The 19,697-nt window shown below is 43.2% G+C and overlaps 1 protein-coding gene across 2 annotated transcripts in view; it reads right to left on the reverse strand.

Annotated features, from left to right (window-relative positions):
* The window catches only part of rerea (arginine-glutamic acid dipeptide (RE) repeats a), a 117,133-nt gene that overhangs the window by 90,983 nt on the left and 6,453 nt on the right, over positions 1-19,697 (reverse strand). Inside the window, exon 2 of one of the 2 annotated variants that reach the window (XM_026366990.1) lies at positions 2,182-2,262. The exons of the other annotated variant lie outside the window; for it this stretch is intronic. The gene's annotated coding sequence lies outside the window, so the exon portion shown is untranslated. The remainder of the gene's footprint in view (positions 1-2,181; positions 2,263-19,697) is intronic. 2 annotated transcript variants of the gene reach the window in all.

Below are 19,697 nucleotides of genomic sequence, written 5' to 3' on the forward strand. Positions count from 1 at the left end.
GACCCAAATAGCTGTATCTTTTTTCCCCTCCAGTAACAATGCTTTCAGAGATCAATTATTCTTCACTGGTCACACTTGGCTGCTCTCGGTGTGTGAGCTAATGATTCAGCCATCTAGTTTACAGATAGATAGTGATAACTAGAATAAGCACATCATTTTAGGTCAGAGGAACAAGATTCCCAAACCATTCAAGCTAATTTTTCACATTTTGGATTTATCTATTTCACTTTCTTCACATTCCTTTTTTTTTCCATTTGGTATGAATAAAAAGCAGAGAGAAGTAATCTCAAAGGCAAATGTACGGTCAGCATGTCAGCACTGGGTGCGGTGAGAAAATGTTGTGTTATTCAAAGAGACAGCATGCAGAGAGTGTTAAAGCTGTGTTATGAGATTAGACTGTTTTTGTGGGAGCGAATGGGTAAAAACGGTCTGTGTGCAGTCAGAGCAGACAGTTTGGAGATCAGTGCTGAGGTCAAGAGGAGCCACTTAGCTGTGCTTTGGCCTTCCAACCCCTGCAGCGTTCAGAATCAACCATTTCACTGTGGGAGTTGATAAAAAGCTTGGCAGCAGTCTTGCAACTGGAGACAGTTGGATTTATTTACAGCTTTTTAAAGGTACAAAATGGAAATTAATGGGAATAGGTAAGAAGGTGGGAAGCTTACTCATTATGCAGAATATATATTAGGTTAGTCTCACTAGTGTAGATCCCCAAAGGCACTAAATCTTTTTATACACAAACAAGGCAACAAACAATTCGAACTCTAAACAATATCTCTCTTAATTATAACAAAACAATGAAGATCATTTTTTCCAAACAATTATCTAACTATAATTTAATATGTGAGCTAACAAGATTTACATCAGATGTGATAATGCCACCAACATAACACATACAGGAATGAGACAAGAAGAATAGCTGTCCCTTTGATGTCACTGGAAAAGGAGATAATGCAATGAAATCTGAGAGTGATATGTTAAGTGTCATTTATGATTACACGGCAAGCCTGTTATTCTTTGTCTTTATTGTTTAGACTTATGAATCAACTGAGCATGGAACTGTGTTTCTCATTATACTGTTGTGGACAACAGTGAGAATTACGACTCCGAAGTGTTGGACTGGAAATTCAGCAAATTGCCTGTTTGGATGCACATATTCTGCATAATGCATGAAGCATCTAACATATAATAGATATGTGTGTGTGTGGGGTAGGCTGCGTGTGTGTAAGAGATAGCGACCAAGTGGGAGAGACAGAGCAAATGAGAGATTGAGTAACACTGCTGATATTCAATCCTGGGTAGAGCGGAAACCTAACGTGCAGCATGCTAACTGTCTTTATAACAGGAACAGTGGGGAATAGACAGAGAATCCGTGGTGCAGCGTTAGCTGCCCAAGTCAGCTCATGGAAGAGTGATGGATGGAGAAAAAGATGGAAGGAGAGGGGAAAGAAAGAAGAGCACCATAGCTCTCTCTGTTCTTGTACACATAAGCAGCAGGAGGGAAGGGATGTGCAGAGGCCTCAGCAAGTCAATTACCAAACTCATTAAGTAACCTGCTAGTGTGCTTTGAACTGCACCCCCTCCAAATTGTGACTGGATTGTCTGCCGCTGTTGTGGACATTCAATAGGCGCTTTTCTCACTTTCGCACCTCCTTTTGAAAATGGCTGGAGAGGGGAACGCAACCGATAAGACAATAATCACATTTTCACATGCATTCATTGGAATTCATAAGAACTATGCAGAATCATAAGTGAAACCACAAAGAAAAAGACAGATCAGTGGCTTAAAGGCATTGCCAAAAGACAGCATAGGACTGGCTAAAAATGAAAAAGATGCAAAAAAAAAAAAAAAAAAAAGGAAATAAATCATTGGGACGCAAAGTAAGTGAGTTAGCAGCTGAGAGACGAATGAGCGCTGACAGGCTTGAGCTGTTCTCTCCAGCAGTACAGAAAGTATCATGAGAGATGGCTGGGAGGGAGTGGAGTGGAGAAAATGAAGCACTGTAGGATGTGAGGATGATGATGGAGAGGAATGAAGCTCAGAGCAACAAGGGCAGATAGAGAGCACAATCATAGTCCACTGGGTGGGGTAGGAACAGAGACATTTTGGGGGGGGAGGGGTTAGGCCAGAGGAAAATGCTGCGTTAGTCAGCACTCCACTGTCAAAATGCATTGTTGACTAACCTTGACTGCATCCACCTCCAAGCTCACTGCCACACTGCCTCTCAACAAGTATTGACACAACGACAGGCTGCAAGAGAAAAACTGAAGAGAGAAAAAAACAAACACACAGAGGACGGGGGAAAAAAACATGAATGATGTGTAAATGGTACAAGCGAGGTGGTAACAGCTTGACAGTAGAGGTGGATGCATGGGTGAAGATTGCGCCCATTTTAGCATCATGTGAAATAAACACATATGAATGCAGCCACTGACAAACGTGAAGGTGCACAAATAAAATAATACAATTCACAGAGCAGTTAACATTTTCTATTATGAGACTGTGAGCATTTAGTTTAAGCCAGTATTCATTTCCCTCTTTTCAATAGAGCTCTCTGGATACACACAGATCTAGGCACTCATACCTGCTACACACACTGTAAAACACACACATACACACAGAGTCCCCCACTCCTGAACCTCCCCCATTATCCCATGAGCCCTCTCTTCTCTGCCTCACTCGACAAGAGCTTGGAAATAAAAACATCACAGCTCTGCCTCGCAGCACCTGTTCAATAACATTGACATTTCACATTCAGCATCCGCACACTGAGAGATTTCCTGCATTTACTCTCTTTAACACCTAGAAATGCAACACACACACACACACACACACACGCACATGCACGCACACACACACTATATCAATCTGCTACATTTCATTGTAAGCATTTTAATACTGCACACACTGGGGACGTGTGCACTTCTATTGTGCATGCCTGCCTGCAGCCATGTATGAGGTGTAGCAAATTAATTATTAAATAGATACACATCTTGATTTTAACAAATAATATCCCACTCATTAAAATCCTGTAATTCTTGCACAACATTCTCTCCACAAACGGTTCACTGTTTGTGGTTCTCTCAATTATGTACATTACTATGTGTGTAATAGAGAGAATTGGTACATATACTCAGTCTATTCATGCGATTCACTGGTTTGCTCCTTATTTCCAACGGCTTAAAGTTTTACAAAACAAAACGATGAGTTTTGTGCGTTTGTCTTACTGACACAATAAGTTGATGGAGAACAAATAAATATGTAGGTCACTGTAGAATGAAGGATTTTGTCTGTGCTATTTTTCCTGAAATGAGGGTGTGGCTGGTTTCTTAACCAATTATCTATTAGGGATAACATCCCTAGATATTAACCAGATGTAAAATGATACTGTTTGTTATTATTCATTCCCTGCTTTTGAAGCAACATTCCTCCTGAATACGGACTGCATTCTGAAATCAAATGGTCCGTTCAGTTTTGAATTTGAAAATAACACCAGGTGTGCAGAGAATAACATCAAAGTATTTCTATCCATGCAATCTCAGCACTGCTCAACGGCACAGCAAGCGGGTTATACTGTTGTCTGACACTTGGAGGAAAAAAAAAACTGCACAAATACACACAACCATCCAGATAAGCATGTAATATTTATATTCAATCCATGATCAAACACTCCAAAGAAGATTTTGGATTATGGATATTTGATTTAAACATTTGGCTTGTTTTTTTTTCCTGGATTCACCAAAACACTATAATGCCTGTTTTTACACAAGAGATGACACCTGAGGCCAAATAAAATGCGCAGTGGGCCACCTACTGCCAGGGCTCAATGGTGTCACCAGGTGCAGTCTAACCTGTGTGGCTGAGCAGGGACATCTGTTTGACAGCATTAGAGCATGCCTCATCACCTGTCATAACCACAGATTAAATGGTAGCAAATCTCAGGATTAGATCCATGTATGAATAGCTTGCATTGATTTTGCAATCCCTTCAGTAACTGAGATTTTTCACTGTGACAGACAATGTACTCATCAAGCACACACATCAGGACTAATCTGTCTCTTGGTTTTATAAAATCCTCTAAAATGAGTCTGTGACTAACCTTTCTCCATTTACATCTGGTCATATCTCAGCCTAGAGGCTGTATCCAAATAGCACAGGGCATGCAACATCATTCTTTTAACAAACTGCCCATGTATCTAGTGTCTCCGACTAGACACAAAAGAGCAACTAAAAACAAGCTCAACAGGCCTAGAAATGTCCATTCCTATATTCTAGCATGTGTGCTCATGTGAGAGCAAGATCAAGTCTGTGCTCTGCAAGTTGAGGGTTATTATATGTGAGCATCATGGGGTGATGTGGATGATGGCAAAGACAACCTGGCCTTTCCTTTTTTAGCTGCCTGGTTTTAGTCTTAATATCTGAACATGCAAGTGCTTATGCACACACTCTGCCCCAATGAGACTTTTTATGACATGACAATCCCAAAATCCCACAGTGAAGCCCCAATCCCCTCCGACCACCACGGCCCTTTAGAAGCTGGCTGACATCAAAGACAAGCACTTCACTTCCCTGGCTTCAGTCTGCCTTTCAGTTTGTCAGTGTCTCTGACTGTCCACCACATGCTCTTCAGAATAGCCGCTATCTTAACACCAGGCTGATGCTAACCACTTCAAACACCTCCACAGCACAAAGATACCAAAGATAGACTGTACTGTATCTTCACTATTTCCACACTCAAAGAGGAGGGTGTCAAGTGTGGTAGGATATGAGCAATAGATGTAAATAGTAGACACACGACAACAAGAGGTTTAGTCCAATGTAAAGTAAATACATCTACAGACAAAACCTCAAAAGCTCAAAGACAAGGAACAATTAGCATCTCAAGCAAACTTGACAACAATATTTAGCAACCAGCAGAATCCTGACTGCCTCATTCAAAATGGCTGCGCTGGTCGTCCTGGCTGACCTTAGTCACCTATCAAGCCAAACAAAAGCGATTACCTGGTGATTAGTGTGCATTGTGAGGCAGCTCCATTAACCTTTAAGAAACAGAGTGTGGAGGCTGCAGTGTCAAGCCAAGTGGAACACTCTCCTTACTACCTCGGAAAAAGACATGAGTGTGGTGAGGGAGAGAGACGGAGAAACTCAGTGTGACAGTGGAGCAGCTCCTATTAGGTAAGCACATTGAGCCGTCAGGCCGGCACATTCATCAACACACAGAACGCCAGTCAGCAGCACCAGCAGGCTCGCCTGCCTCTCCACCACGCTACTGTTACTGTTGCTGAGGTGAGGAGGGGTGAGTGACAGGGAGGCATTTGCAAAGCAGATTTGGACCACTCCCCAAAGCATTTGGCAGTGCAAATGTTTCTGTGCATGGTTCGGGTGGTTTTTAGTAGCATTTCTACTGCCCTAATAGATCTGCCATGGGCTGTTAATGATATCATTATCATACATGCACGGTAATTGTCTGGACCCAGGGTGTGCCAAGATCAATGGACAGCAAAATCTGGATCAATTGATTAGTCTGCTGCTGTTAAGCTGCTAAAACATATTTTGTGCACAGTCAATGTGTTGTTGGATGAGCTGTGAATGAATTGGGTCCTTGCCTGTTTTCAGAGTACAGCATCCAGACATGGGGTTAGACAAGTGGATCTGTGCCATATGAGAAGTGAGCTGAATTGGCAGGGCTGATGAGCTTCCTCCGCTCATCTTAATGTCAACCTCAGTCACTAACATTACAAACAGAGACGCAAATTAAATACAATTCAAAAGTTCTGACAAAGTCAAAACAAATGAACGCTTACATATTTTTTCCTTCTGTTCTATTTTCATTGTGAATAGCTATGCCACTACCAAGTCAGGTTTTATTCTGAAACGCATGTAACCAGCAATGAGCCATTCAATGAAGTGCTTTCTAACTTGCACCTTGTGCAAAGGCAGGTTTTTGTGTGATTAAACAAAACATTCTAGGGTGAAACAATATCCCATCATGGTAAATTAGACTCTCCCAGTAGCACTGTACTGACACAGTACAAGTATGAGAACATGAGTATTTACACTATTACATTTAATTCAACCAGATGAAGTATGCTGTGGACTAGATTATTTTCTGCAACACACTTATCAATACATTTTGATTTAGAGCTGGAACAATTGGTTACTAATAATTATTAAAGTATTTCTTCGGCAGAAATGGTAAAGAGATGACGAGATTCATGTAAGGCTACTGGATTTGTTTACATTTTACAGTTTACTTAATCCAGAAAATAATCTGAAGATTAAATAAAAAATGAAAACATGTTGTTTGTGGACACAAATCAGCTGACAATCTCACACAAATCAACAGAAAACTGCTACAGAGTTGAATTAACACCTTTCTTATAAAAATGCATTTTCCAAACATCACAGTTACCATTTGCTGCAGGGCTTTGATTACGTTATATTTTACGGACATTAATTAATTGTGTCCACCTCCTCAGCGGCATTCATGCTTGAATCATCATAAGCCATCTTGTCTTTTCCTGCCACCGACTTGGTCTCAATCATGACTGTAATTTGAGAGCTGCCTGATTGTGTTAGGAGGAAGCTGATTGCACTGATGAGCAGAGAGCTGCAGAGGAGAAAGAAAGTGGGCCATCTACACTGAACAAATAATGACACCAATAACAGCCAGGGTGATATAAGGTTGCCAAAGAGACTATATCATTTATAAAGAATACCCTGACACCTACTCTACAAAATGCAAACTGGCCAGAAATAGTCTTGTATAAATTCATCTCTAGTACAACCTTAAACTAGGAGACTTGCTGATGGTAACACTTGCGATGCAGCACCATCTAAATCACATTTTAGCGAGCCTAATGTATATAGAGGGTTAACTCTATTTGTGGCTGTGGTCTATCATCATCCTTCAGGCAGCATGATGCAACTTATTCCAGTAGACAAAGGCTAATGCAGGTAAATCAGACCTAGTGAACTTGAATGCTTGACACTAAGCTTCCCGACATCCTAGCTAGCTTGAGTGGGCGAGAAATGAACCTTGTTATGTGTCCTGACACTGGGCCCTGCTCCCTGGCAAATAAAAACATGCCTCTCACTTACTGGCTGCGTGCGCCCACAGCCCCATACATCAGCATTATAAAAGAGCTCGGCAGCCTCAAGGTCAGCTCAATTTCCTCCTGCCGTTATGAAGTATCAGAATCACAGCGAGAGGGGGCACCCACACACATGTAAAGAAATGATTTAGGAAGCGAGGGAGGGGAGAAAGAAAGAAGGGGAGGGGGATTTGGAGTGTGAAGGAGAGGCGGTGTGTAATATAATGGGGAACTGTGACAAATCACCAGGAGAGAACCAGCCTCTTCCACAGTAAGGATGTGTGAGTGCGGTCATTTATAAGAAAATGTAAAGAACCTAAAGCCTACTTGCTCATTCTACATACTAAGAAAATATAGTAGACTGTGGTATAAGTAACAGGATTGAACAGTTTTTATTTAACAAGCTGATTCCACTTGTGTAATCGCTCAAGCGTAGTCTGTAAAACTACAAAGCAATTAGGCCTACTGAATTATTGTTTCAGAAAATGTGAATACAATGTTTACCATTTACTGTAATTAAATTCTAAGCTCTTTCATGGGCATAACAGCGACCTAATGCAAACCTAATGCCTTTTTTCCTTTTGAGTTTGGGCCCATTCATCACATGCCCAAGCAATTTGATAAATTACACAGAAGCATGAAAGCTGATCATGTGCGCAGCAGAGAGTGTGGAGCGTGTTTGCCTCTGCCTGAGTCGGCAGTCATCCTTGGCTGCCTCACTGGCTGAGGTTTTACATCTTCAGCTAAGAGCCTGGGGAAATAACAGCAAATTCACTTAATGGCACCACCTCATCTATTCCTCATACAGGGAGAGGAGGGAGAGAAGAAGGAGAGTTCCTTGAGGTGTTACAAAATGGCTGTGTGCTCTCGGCTGTGCTGCTGTCTCTCTCAACTGTGGGGGTGCAGGTGTGTGGGTAAACACTGAGTACATTGAGATCCATCACCCGCCTTGGTCAGCCACCAGCTGTAATTTGCAGTCAACTCTGACCCTTTGTGGAAAAGCCAACCAGCTTATGTTGCCACTATGAAGCTTTTTGTGTTGACAGCACAATCTGGTTTGATGTGTGGGTATATAAGGGTATGTGTGTGGCAATCTGTACGTGCAAAGACAAACGTACCCGGAATTACATGCAGTGACGATGACCATGCATGTTTGTGCAGGTGTAAGTAAGCACACGTGTATGTTTTTGTGTGTCTGCTGGGAGTTTTACAGAGCCAGAGGTATAATGGCCCCACTCCATCTTTGTGTGAGGTATTGCAGAACAATCTAAAGCAGAGCACAGCAGTGGGGAGGGGACCTGGGCTGACTTTCAGTTGGATAACATCTCAGGGTAACAGCAGGTATGCTATCAGTCCTCCCCAATCCCCTTATGGATATTTTCAGAGGCTCCGACCCCAGCATGAATGGATAGATGGCGTCTCTGTGCCAGCAACACAGGAAGAACAAGACCCAAAACCACGCTGGTGCTTCCTCTTGGCTGCACAACTCAAAACACTCAATCGGCTTAAACACTACGTTTACAAGGACTGCTTTTTTTACATTGTAGTTTTTTAAAAATTGGCCCAATTGAGACAATACTCTGTATAATTAATTACCCTGGAAACATACTTTCCATTTAACCCTAACTTGATTACTGTCACAGTCACAGAAAAGATATTCACATTCACATCTATACAATACAGTAACTGCCTTCTTCAACAACATTGTTGATATGTATACATCTTAATTGATGACACTGAATCCTAATCTGAGCCTTAACAGTATTTTGCAGCAATGCAACAGCTTGAAAAAAAAAAAGCAATCTCTACCATCTGACTCAGCTTTCCTGTAGCTGCAAAATACAGACTACAAAGCACAGCATTACTGAAGAGCCTGTACAAAGGCTATAACACAATAGCAATGTGACAGAGAGATATGGTATAAGGCTCAGGAAAGGAAACTGAAGCTCCAACATAATGTAGAAGAGAAGTGTAAAGATATTAATTGGGTTCTGCCATGTGGTTATGCCATGCCAAAAACAGCTGATAAAATCTACATGTAGAATAAGGTCAAATGTGCAATCAATGCAAATGCAGTTGATAATGCAATCACATGGTGCTGTTGCTGTACAGTGAGGCTCTTTGCCCAGATTTCTAGCACTGGTTAATAGACCAGCAGCTAACAGCTGTATAATAAGTAACAGTGAGTGCAGGGGTGATGTAGTGGAGAGAAAGGTGCTCGTGAGCTCTCCTCTAATATAAAACGCTCTCCTCTCCCATCTCAGTGAATGGCTTCTCACTACTTGGCTCCCCACGGTTAGCTTGTCAGCCCCCTCTCCATCTCTTTTCTCTGCACCTGCACCTGACACTGCGAGTGTTCTGTCACCCACCTCTCCTCATCCCCCCAGAGAAAATGTGCAGCCCCGCCCAGCTAGCTCCCAGCAGCCCCTGGGGCATGGGACAATTAAAAGCATGGCAGGAGCTCAGTCAAGCTGTCATGCTTAGTCTTAGATGGGGCCGTTGCCTGTATCGCTGCAGAGGTAGGGGGAAGTTTGGTATTGGAGCCCAAAGAAAATAATATACTATGTCTGTTGTACTTGATATCCACATTCAGACTAGTACAAGGTGATGGCAGCATATCAACACCCCAAAAGCTATGCAGTCTGGCTGGAGCGCTATATTTGGCCTTACAGTATTCAGAAATCGCCTGACTGTGCAAACAGACACACACACACACACACCACTATATTCTGATGTCAGCCAATTACAAGCCTGCCCTGACTGCCCTTGACTACACTCCCCAACCACCCTCCACAATCCATGTCAAAACCCTCTGCACTGATTTTTCTGCCCTCCTTGCTCCCCTTTTTGCTTCTTCTTTTACTGTGTCTTTAGGGTGTGAAATATTTAGCAGCCCCATCTAAATACACCTTCAGGCACAGAGTCAGAGCTGACTCTCTCCCCATGTAAGAAGTAATGAGAGCGAGCGAGAGCGAGACAGTGGAGGAAGGGTTAGTGTAATATCTCATCAACATTATTAAATCATTTCTCCTCTCGGTAGTGCCTGGGTGGTCGTGGGTTGTGTTATTTCTCAGTCAAGGTTCAATGGCCTCAGCTCCTAGGGTTGAGTGTGGCCGCTCTGCTAGCTTAGTGCTGTGCTAAGCAGGTGTCAGGGGAGTTTCCCCTCAATTAAGCAAAGGTAAAGTAATGCCTCTCACTGTGGAGGCACCATGAATACATTAGTCTTCCTGTCACCACAGGCTAGGGCATCAAGATGCATGAAGAAGACAGACAGCGGGTTGCTTCAAACGCTGCTGGTTTGGTTAAGCAAACTACAACATAATGTATTAAACAAAGGCTTGTTATACCTTTGGACAAAGCTGATGAAATGTCCTACAGAACACAATCTGAAAATCGTAATATATCTAAATAAATACATCAATATAATGATTTCTATATATACACCAAAAGAATAAATGGTGTAATATCATTTAAGTTACTGAGAGTTAGTCTAATGAGTCTGTCTGAGTAGATGACACCAGAGGACACAGAATCCTTGTTGTGTTAATTAAAGCTCAATGAAATGATGCAGAGGAAAAATGATGATGACCCACAGCCTCAGTGAGCAGAAGTGCCAAGAAAATAGGTCTTTCTGTTTAGTTGTTTTCAAGGCAAGATCATTTCTAAAGACTTTCAAGAAATTGGAAACAAAATAAGACATTTTAAACAATTATCTGATTAACCAAGTGGCAAACATCTGAGGAATCAATTATACTCACAATGAGACCAAATCACCTCCAATTAGATTTTCACTGCATAAGAAGACTGTATCATTTATGTTTGCTACTTGCTAATTTAAAAGGAAAAATCAAACTAACAATCATATCAATTTATTGAGTCAAAAATAAAAATGCTCTCTTGGCATCACCCCACTATTTTACTCTGTCTGACAAAACTAAGTGAAAAAGAGGTTTATAAAAATATGCCAACAGCAGCAATAATGCCTTCCTTTGTCAGCCTTTATGTGCGAGTATTACAGTGTGTGGACAGGCGTATTGAAAAGGGCTGATTGATGGCTTCACTGGCTAGACTGTCTGTCCACCTCTCTCTCTGATGAGACATGTCAATGTAAAGACACATGAATGCAGAAGCCTGTCCTCCATTTTCTCCTCCTCTCTTCCTCCTCCCTTGTTGTCAGAGGCAGGGAGAATGACGCAGTAAATACAGATGCTGTGTGCACCGTGATTCTGGGGCCCGCTGCCTTTTATCTGCTATGACAGCTTCTGCTGCTGTCGAAATCAAACGCCCGGGCGCGAGGAAAAAGCTAGTATTCCCTTTAATAAACTGCCAGACAGAGCAGAGTCAGAGTAGAAAAGGAGGCACTCAGCTCTGCTCTCCACTGGCCGGGCTTGGCTAAGCTGCAGCTGAGGAGAGAAGAGAGACAGAAATAGGGAGAGCGCTCCTTCAGGCATTAGTAGGCATTATGCCGCTCACGCAGGCTCAGGCATCCAGGATCATTGCACTTACGAAGAGCCAGTGGGGAGTGCTGGTCACTCGGCAGAGATAAGCACACTGAGATGAGGAGTAGCGTGAGACACGTTGGGCAGCCCAGCCAGCACCTGCTCCATGACTCCACCATGGTCCCTTTGAGCTGCCACAATCAATTACTTACATCCTTCTCTTAAGACCCTTCATTTAGATAAATAGAAATGAAGAGTTGATTGAAAAGAAAAGGATCAACTGCCTCCCAGCTCCCAGCCAGCTCCTCTGTATGGTGATAAATCTGTCACATGATTTTGCAATAAAATGGACCATATGATTTCCTAATCAAATACAAATACTGTCAACAACAAAATTGTCCAGGTGCAGCTTCTAAATTGTGACAATTATGTAGTCTTCACCAATTTGTGTCACTGTCAATTCAGTACATGTTTTTGTTTTTACACATTTTTTTACACTGAGCTCTGAGGCTTTTGTGAAGGGAAATCTAATAATCCAGGTATTGGTTAATTTTAAAGCATGTTAAACTTAAGCCACAGTCCTGTTCTGCACTGGAGCTAGAAGCTAAAGATCCCATCTCGCCTAATTCTCCCACTCACTCATTCTGTGCGTGTGTGTTGAGCAAGAGGACGAGGAGGGCTGCTGCTGTGGAAATAGACAGCTTTTTGTTCTGACCCCACAGCTGTCACTGGCATAAGAGAGCCAGTCACTGGCAGCACACATAAGCATTTTACTTATAAACACACAGTCCCTGACACTGCAGCAGGGGTTGGACAAGAGGGCTGTGCTTTAGGTGCACAAACCCCGAGGATACTATTGTGATGCACAAGTGCATTAGATGAGAAAGCAGGAGGGATAAATCACTAAATACCTGGCCAATGTTTAGATTCCCACTCCACCACGGCACCCCTAACACCATTAACATCCTTCCTTATAATCCAATTATAAGCCAAGTGTGTCCACATCAATCAGCCATTTTCATTTGAGCCTGTGGTCTTCTTTATCACCATTACTGCTGCAGTAATTGAAGCGGCGCTATGGACAGGCTGCGCAGTTTACCTCCATCTGGGAGGTCAAGAGGAATGCAATTGGTTGACAATGATTATGCTCTGGCTGATTAGGCTATGGGCTACCGCTGAATATTTAGCTCTGATTAGACTAAGCCCTTAAGAGAGCCATGTGGCTCACTAACAAAAGGAACAAACCATAGGGTAGAGAGAAAAAGCCAGCAATCAGCGCAAGCTCGCTGAAACAGACCATCTCAGACTTTTAATGGCAGGATCAATCTGGTCTATTTTTTTTTTCAGCAGCATTGTTTTTGTGATGATATCGTTGAGCAGTTTTTGACAAACAACAGCTGTGAATAAATATAATTATGTTTAAGCAATATCCTATCAAAACACAACCCTCCTAAAACAGCACAGGAAAAAAAAAAAAAATCAAATTGTAGACATTTATCACTACACAGAAATTTTACAGCTAAGCAATAAAAAGACGTAACACGTGCACCTTGCAAACAGCTTTCTTTGTTTGACAAGAAACAATCCATGCAACCCACGAGGAGATACAGATTAATAAATGATACACAAAATGGCTCCTCTAATCCCATTGTGGAGATGCCAGCACTTTTTCCTCATCAGTGATTGTGATATTTACACAGAAGCTGAAGTGCACTCCTGAATGAACGGGGGAGACGGTGGATGTGGCAACACAGGAAATATGTCAAGAGAGAGAAATAGATAAATAAAGAGAGAATAGAGATGCTAAATTAAATGACCTGGAGAAATGACTGCAGGGTTGAGGACAAGGCTGGGAGAGAAGGAAAAACACAGGGGCAGGTAGACGGCCGCTTATTTGGCGAGGTTTTAACTGTCTTGATCCTCAATAAAGAAGTGAAACTGATTAGATTCATATCAAATGTCTGCTTGTAACCCGGTGTCTGCTGCTGAGCACAAATCACAGTCAAGTCAGGTTTTCCTTTTTTCCATTTGAAAAAGCCAGTTCTCTCCTCACTTGTCTCTCACTCTCTCCTTTATTCAACACTGCACAGCCTCCTAAAGCGCCAGCTTGTCAGAGTGACAGATGTAGACACGACCACTGACCTAAATCACTCTTTTCCAGCACATTAACCCCTGTGTCCCTACACCCTTTACGCATAACACAAAACACCAACATAGGGAAACGCTCCAGCACAATCCACACTGCACAATGAAAATGAGCCACAAACCCCACCCTACTGTATTATCACCCTCCTCCCCGAATGAAGACTATTCTTGAAATGCCTAAACTGGAGAAAAAAACAAAATCACACCGTCAGGCTAAATAAATCACTGTCTGCTATTCCTAGAGGGACGTTTTCTATCAGGCATACTAACAAAAAGAAATGTGTGAAAAAGAGGACAAAAACAGTTTTGTCCACCTTGGAGCCAACATGGAAAGGATCAATAATACTTTAATTACTGTAGCCCACGTTTATGAAATGCAATAATCATTCATTAAAGATGCAGACAGCGGCAAGCAGGCGGCCGGCCGGGCGTCAGGGCTGCGTGCAAGTGTAGGAGAAGGGAGGGGAGAGGAGGACTGGCGTAAATGATTCATGGTTTGATATCTCTCCTGTATAATGGGCTCCTTCGGGGAGCTAGCTGGGGCTCCACTGCAGTGACTGACTGCCTGGCTGGATGGCTGGATGGCTGGATGACTGCCTGGCTCACTCTGACTCTGCCCAGGCTGCTTCTGCCACCGCTGCCTGCTGCCCAAGATTAAAAAGCTTTGACTACCATGAAAAGCAGCTCAGTGAAAACAGAGAGCGGGGATGTGCACATACACACATAAAAGGAAACGGCTTGATTCAATATCGTCTGACAAAGTATCTGGGGGCATGAAGAGAAGGGGGGGTAAAGGAGGGACGACAAGAAAATATGAAAATCCTTCTACAGAGAAAACACTGGCCGCAGAGATACTGTAGATACTTGTAACATCTAATGGGAATATGGCAGTTTTTCAAAAGCTGCCCCCCATTGTCCTCCTTCATCAGCCTAACACCCCCGCCACCCTGTATCTCCTCCTCACCCGTGGAAAAAGAGAGAAAAAAATGAAGAGATTAAGGTTGTAACGTGTTGGGCTAATCATAACATAGACAGTTTAGTGCCATCTCGCATAATTAAATGCTTTGCACTAACCACCTAATGCATACTAATTTGGAACAATCCACTTCTGGAGTTGGCAGACCATGAAGCTCCCCGCAAAGGAGGTGCTTGTTTCTCTCTCTGCAGTGGGTGTATGCCTGTGACACAAACACATACACACACTGATTTGCAGAGGAGCAAGGTGCTAAAGGTCAGGCTGCGGACTTGAAAGAAAAGGTCAAGCATTATTACAACATGACTAAATAAACAGGCTGCACACAGCCCCCAGCCCGGCCGCTGTCGATGCTACAAGCCTTTACCTACACACTGCACTACCTGCCTGTCTGGCTGGTTGGTTGGAATTCAGCTTCATCCTTTGCCTTTATCCACATATCCCTCCAGCTCTAAGACAGCTGACATGAGGACTGTCATATCCTGCCTAGATTCTTATCCCCCGCTGGCTTTATTGCTCTCTTCCTCCTGAGTTACAAACACACACACACACAGTACATGCGCACACACACCCAAAGCGAGCGGGAGAGGGAAGCAGGGCTGCTGGAGCGTGCTTTAAAGCACATTAATATTAATTGCAGCACTAGCTGGAGTGATAACATAGACAAGATGCCCCTGTGAGGGAGCTGGGCACAGGCACCCCCTGCCTTTTGTAAGCAGCACTACTCATCTGTTGGATGGCCATGGTGAGACGGCAGAATGATGAGCATTTCATCTTTGAATCGCTTGTTTTATATTACAGAAGGTCTACCCTTGCCAGGGAGGGGAATTTGTGTTTGTGAGTAGTTACTGTGTGTGGGCGTGTGTGTACGTGCATGAGCGTGGGTGTGCAGTGAGTGATAAAACTAGGCAAGATGAATTATTAGGCTAGTGGCTACATCAACAGCAATAGAAATGTGCTCCAAATAACAGAGTACTTAAGCGATCCTGCTTTTATCTCCTCTCCTACTCCTGGCTTGGCTACCTTTTATGTCCTCCACACTGAACTCAATATTCTGTGAGCAATGAGCTCTGCTAAATATGTAAATAATCTGATGTCCTGGGGAGAGAACCTGCTTTTTCAATACAGTGGAGTGAAAATACAAATCTAGTTGAAGCCTGGGTGCTAAACCTCATCTCCACCTCTTAGCTTCTTTCATCCCCTTTAGGAATAGACATCAACAGATGGCAGCTACTGTATATCTCTACAGTCCTCCATTTTTGCCTCACTTTCTCTTTTTTCCCCATCTTTTGTCAATTGCTATTGAGAAACCTGACGCTGTCATTACTGCCACCTCACAGCAGTGGGTTTTTGCTGTACGGTTTTGTGCTCCTTTTCTGATTTCCCCCAAGGCTCATCAATGCTCCATTACCAAGTCAAATCAGGTGGTGCTGCAGAGATTTGCCGAGAGCCAGGGCTGTACGCACACACACAAAGGCGTACACACACACACACACACACACACACAAACACACACACATTAGAGGATTCATTCAAGAAGCCTAGGAGGTTTTCCACCAGTAGCTCCACGGGATCACAAACAGGGCGAGGAGGTGAGCAGAGGAGGAATCACTGCTGGCTAAATGCTTGTGAGTGGTTTATGGCTCAGAGGGGCAGAGAGGGAGACAGAGATGTGGTAATGAATCTCTCTGACACTCCTTTAAGGAGACAAACAGACTAATCTCCTGAGACCACAAGTCACACATTATTGTTTCTCATTTTGTGTGTCACAAACAATTAAAACATGCCTGTCAATTCCTGAGCTCCATTATTCTCCATTTGCTTATAAACGAAATGGACAAATGTATAAATAAATAAATGTAAAAAATCACTCATATGATAATTACATACTTTATCGATCCCCTTGGGTAAATTGTGATTGGACAGCTGCCAAACAGTACATATTGGCGCTTATGGGGTTTGGATGTCTTGTCCAAGGACACCTCCACAAGTAGCCAGGCGGAACGGGAACCAGACCACTAATCCTGGGGTTTGTAGACGACTGCTCTGCCAACCGAGCTACTGCCTTCATTCTTCCCTCTACAGCATGCACCTGTACCACGCGCACACCCACATTTCTAAGTTAAATTCCCAGAGAACGTCACACGTGTTTCTGGCTTTCATCATCTTTATCTCTCTGCAACAGCAAATACATGGTATGTGAGCCCTGTGAAATGTAAGCAGCTACGTTAGCAAAGTAGAGTGATAGAGAGGGAAGGGGAGAAGTAAAGTCGATACGTCCTTTTAGTTTTCCCTGCCTGTTGTCATCCTCGTCACAGCAGCAGCTGCACAGGCAAGACAAAAAACTCTGGGGAAGAACCAGGCAGGGGGGGAAGGGAAAGAGAAATAAGGCAGCATTGTGCATTGTTTTATGTTGAGATTTTCATAGGCCTGTCGTTGATTAGAGGAAGCGGCTGAGTGCTAAATACAGAAGGAAAGAGGGAGAAAAAAGGGAGGACTGGTGGTTCTCCAAAGTAGGGCCTCTGAGGGCTGCCAGAGGTGGTGTTGGTGAATTTCTTCCCTGCGACAAAGCTGTTGCACAGAGGAGTGAAATTTAAACTCCTGCTGTCAAGAGAATTTTTTGGCTTTCATTACACTGAGCACATGTGTCTATGCACTAGTGCATGCATCTCAGTGCATGTGAATGAGCACGTTGTGAAGCCACCTTCCTTCCTCTACTTGCTACATTTTGAGTTTGCATCGGGAGCTGGTTTTGTGCCAAGCAGATAGTTTTCTTTGTGCTAAGAATAAAAGACTGAAACTCTGACAGTGTTCTCCTCGCGTTCAATCACAATCACAAAATCTGTGCACAAACAAAACATCCCCAACCTTGATGAGAGACTCATGCAATAGCGCTGCACCATCTCGCCTGCCAATCGTACTGTTTAAAATTAACCAGAGCAAATCAAGATGGAACACTGCTGACTGAACCCATCCAGTCTCAATTATCTGAAATGTGACAAGCACTTAATCAAGTCGTCAGTAGCCCCCCACTAATGTATAACAGAAGAGGCAAAGAAAGAGCTTTTGGAGGGCGACACTGGAAACAGCTCGTCTATACAGAGACTGTGGCCTCGGCAGTGCCATGCCAAATAGCATTTTCTTCATATGGGAAGGCGGTGGAATAGGGAGAGGAGGGGGAAGATTTGGCCTCCTAGTGCGCTGCTGTGCCCCAGCTCAGCTAAGTGACAGTGAATCCTACAGTGAGTCGATTTGCTGCTTTTGAGTGCCTGCAAAACTTGTCCTCGCAGAGTGCTCACAAGGGAGAAAGATAGATGGGAAAACATGGGGACCGGACCTCATCCCTCTCTGTCTTCTATTTGTCTTTTGTCCCTGAAGGTTTTTGGACTGTTTGGGGGAGGGATGAGGGGGCTAAAAAGCAAAAGCAACAAGGATAGGTTTACAGGTAAATAGTGAGGATCAGCTGAGGTTCAGGTTTCAAACAGTAAATCCTCACTTACTGCTCCACAACAACAAGGACGTGGCTTATAGCACAGCATTCACGTCACATCTTATTTTGTATTGGAGCTGCCAATTCGAAGAGCTTTGCTTCACAACAAAGCAGTGATACATAACCAACCTATTATTGAATGTCACGTTCAAAGACTTGCTGCGCAGACACATGCACAAGTGTGCGAAGCAAGACTTAACCTGACTTTCAACTCCACAAATGATCACACAACACTGTTTGAATATGGGAGGCTGATGACACGAGTAATTTGCCACATTGAAAAGGAGCACTTAAAGATGAGAAAGAAAGACAACTTTATTGTCATCTTAAAGAAGATCTATTAAATCAATGTGAGGAGATCAATGCCGTCTCTCCCTTTCTCTCAGCGGCACTTTACATAAGCAGCAATAACCATCACAGAGGCCATCATCTAGCTCACCGATTTCCTGTGCAGGACTCCCAGACACCTCCTGGCAACAAAGCTTCTCTCACTCCATCAGTGCAACGGTCACATCCACAACTTCACACACAAGGAAGAAGGACGATGTAGAGAAGGACAGAAGCTGAGGGGGAGGAAATACCTCAGGCAAGCTACAGCCAGATAGAGAAAGCTTGGAAGGAAGAAAGAGAGAGAAGAGAGAGAGAGAGGCAGGCGGCTAGCAGAGTGTCTTCATTAGAGTATAGCAGCTAGCACAGAAACCAACTAGCCAAGCACTGTAGTAAGAGCTGCTCATCCTCCCAGTTAATTAGGATTTCTGCTGCTTCATTTTGGGGCGAGGGACAGGATGTTGGAGGCTTGATTGCCTTTTATTTCCCAGCCTTATGGCTCGGCTGCCTGTGCTGCTTTATTAACAAGAGATCTTGCAGATTTACAGCTCCGCAGCAAACATCAATTTCAATAATTACAAGAAAACTGTTAGCGGGGACACAATGAAACGCACACACACACACCTTTTTTTCTCCTCTCTCTCTCTCTCTACCATCATCACTCCAGAGCCCCTCCCCTCCTTCAAAGGATTTGATTTCCATAGATGTGCCCTTTTCATGATTGCATATTATAAACACGTTAAAACACATAGTGAATTGCCTCACACAACCTTAGCACTTTAAACACTTAACATCCAATCCGTGGCCTGAAGGGCAAAGCAAAGACTGTGAATGTCACATTTAGATTCAACATTCAAACCTCAGCATTTGTGTTGTCACAAAACAAAACAGATGAAAGACAATTTCTTTGTTGAGCAATTACAGCTGGCCAAATGCGGTGCTTGTCAGAATGAGAACAAACTGTATCTCCCTGAAAAATCATGCTGTTAATTAATTGGATAAAACATCTTGGGAGATATGTGGAATTGCAAAAACAAACCCTGTTTTTAGATATGTCTGTACGTACTGGCATCCCGCCTGGAATTAGTGTACATGTTACCAACCGACAACGTGCATGTGTGAGATCAAACTGAATGGCTACAGGGAAAAGAAATAATAGAAATCATACAGCAAACAACATCAGATTTAGAACAGAGAACCACAGATTTCATCTGAATAAAATCAATAATTG

The sequence above is a fragment of the Anabas testudineus genome, chromosome 7 (genome assembly GCF_900324465.2).
Source record: "Anabas testudineus chromosome 7, fAnaTes1.2, whole genome shotgun sequence".
NCBI classification, from domain to species: Eukaryota; Metazoa; Chordata; class Actinopteri; order Anabantiformes; family Anabantidae; genus Anabas; species Anabas testudineus.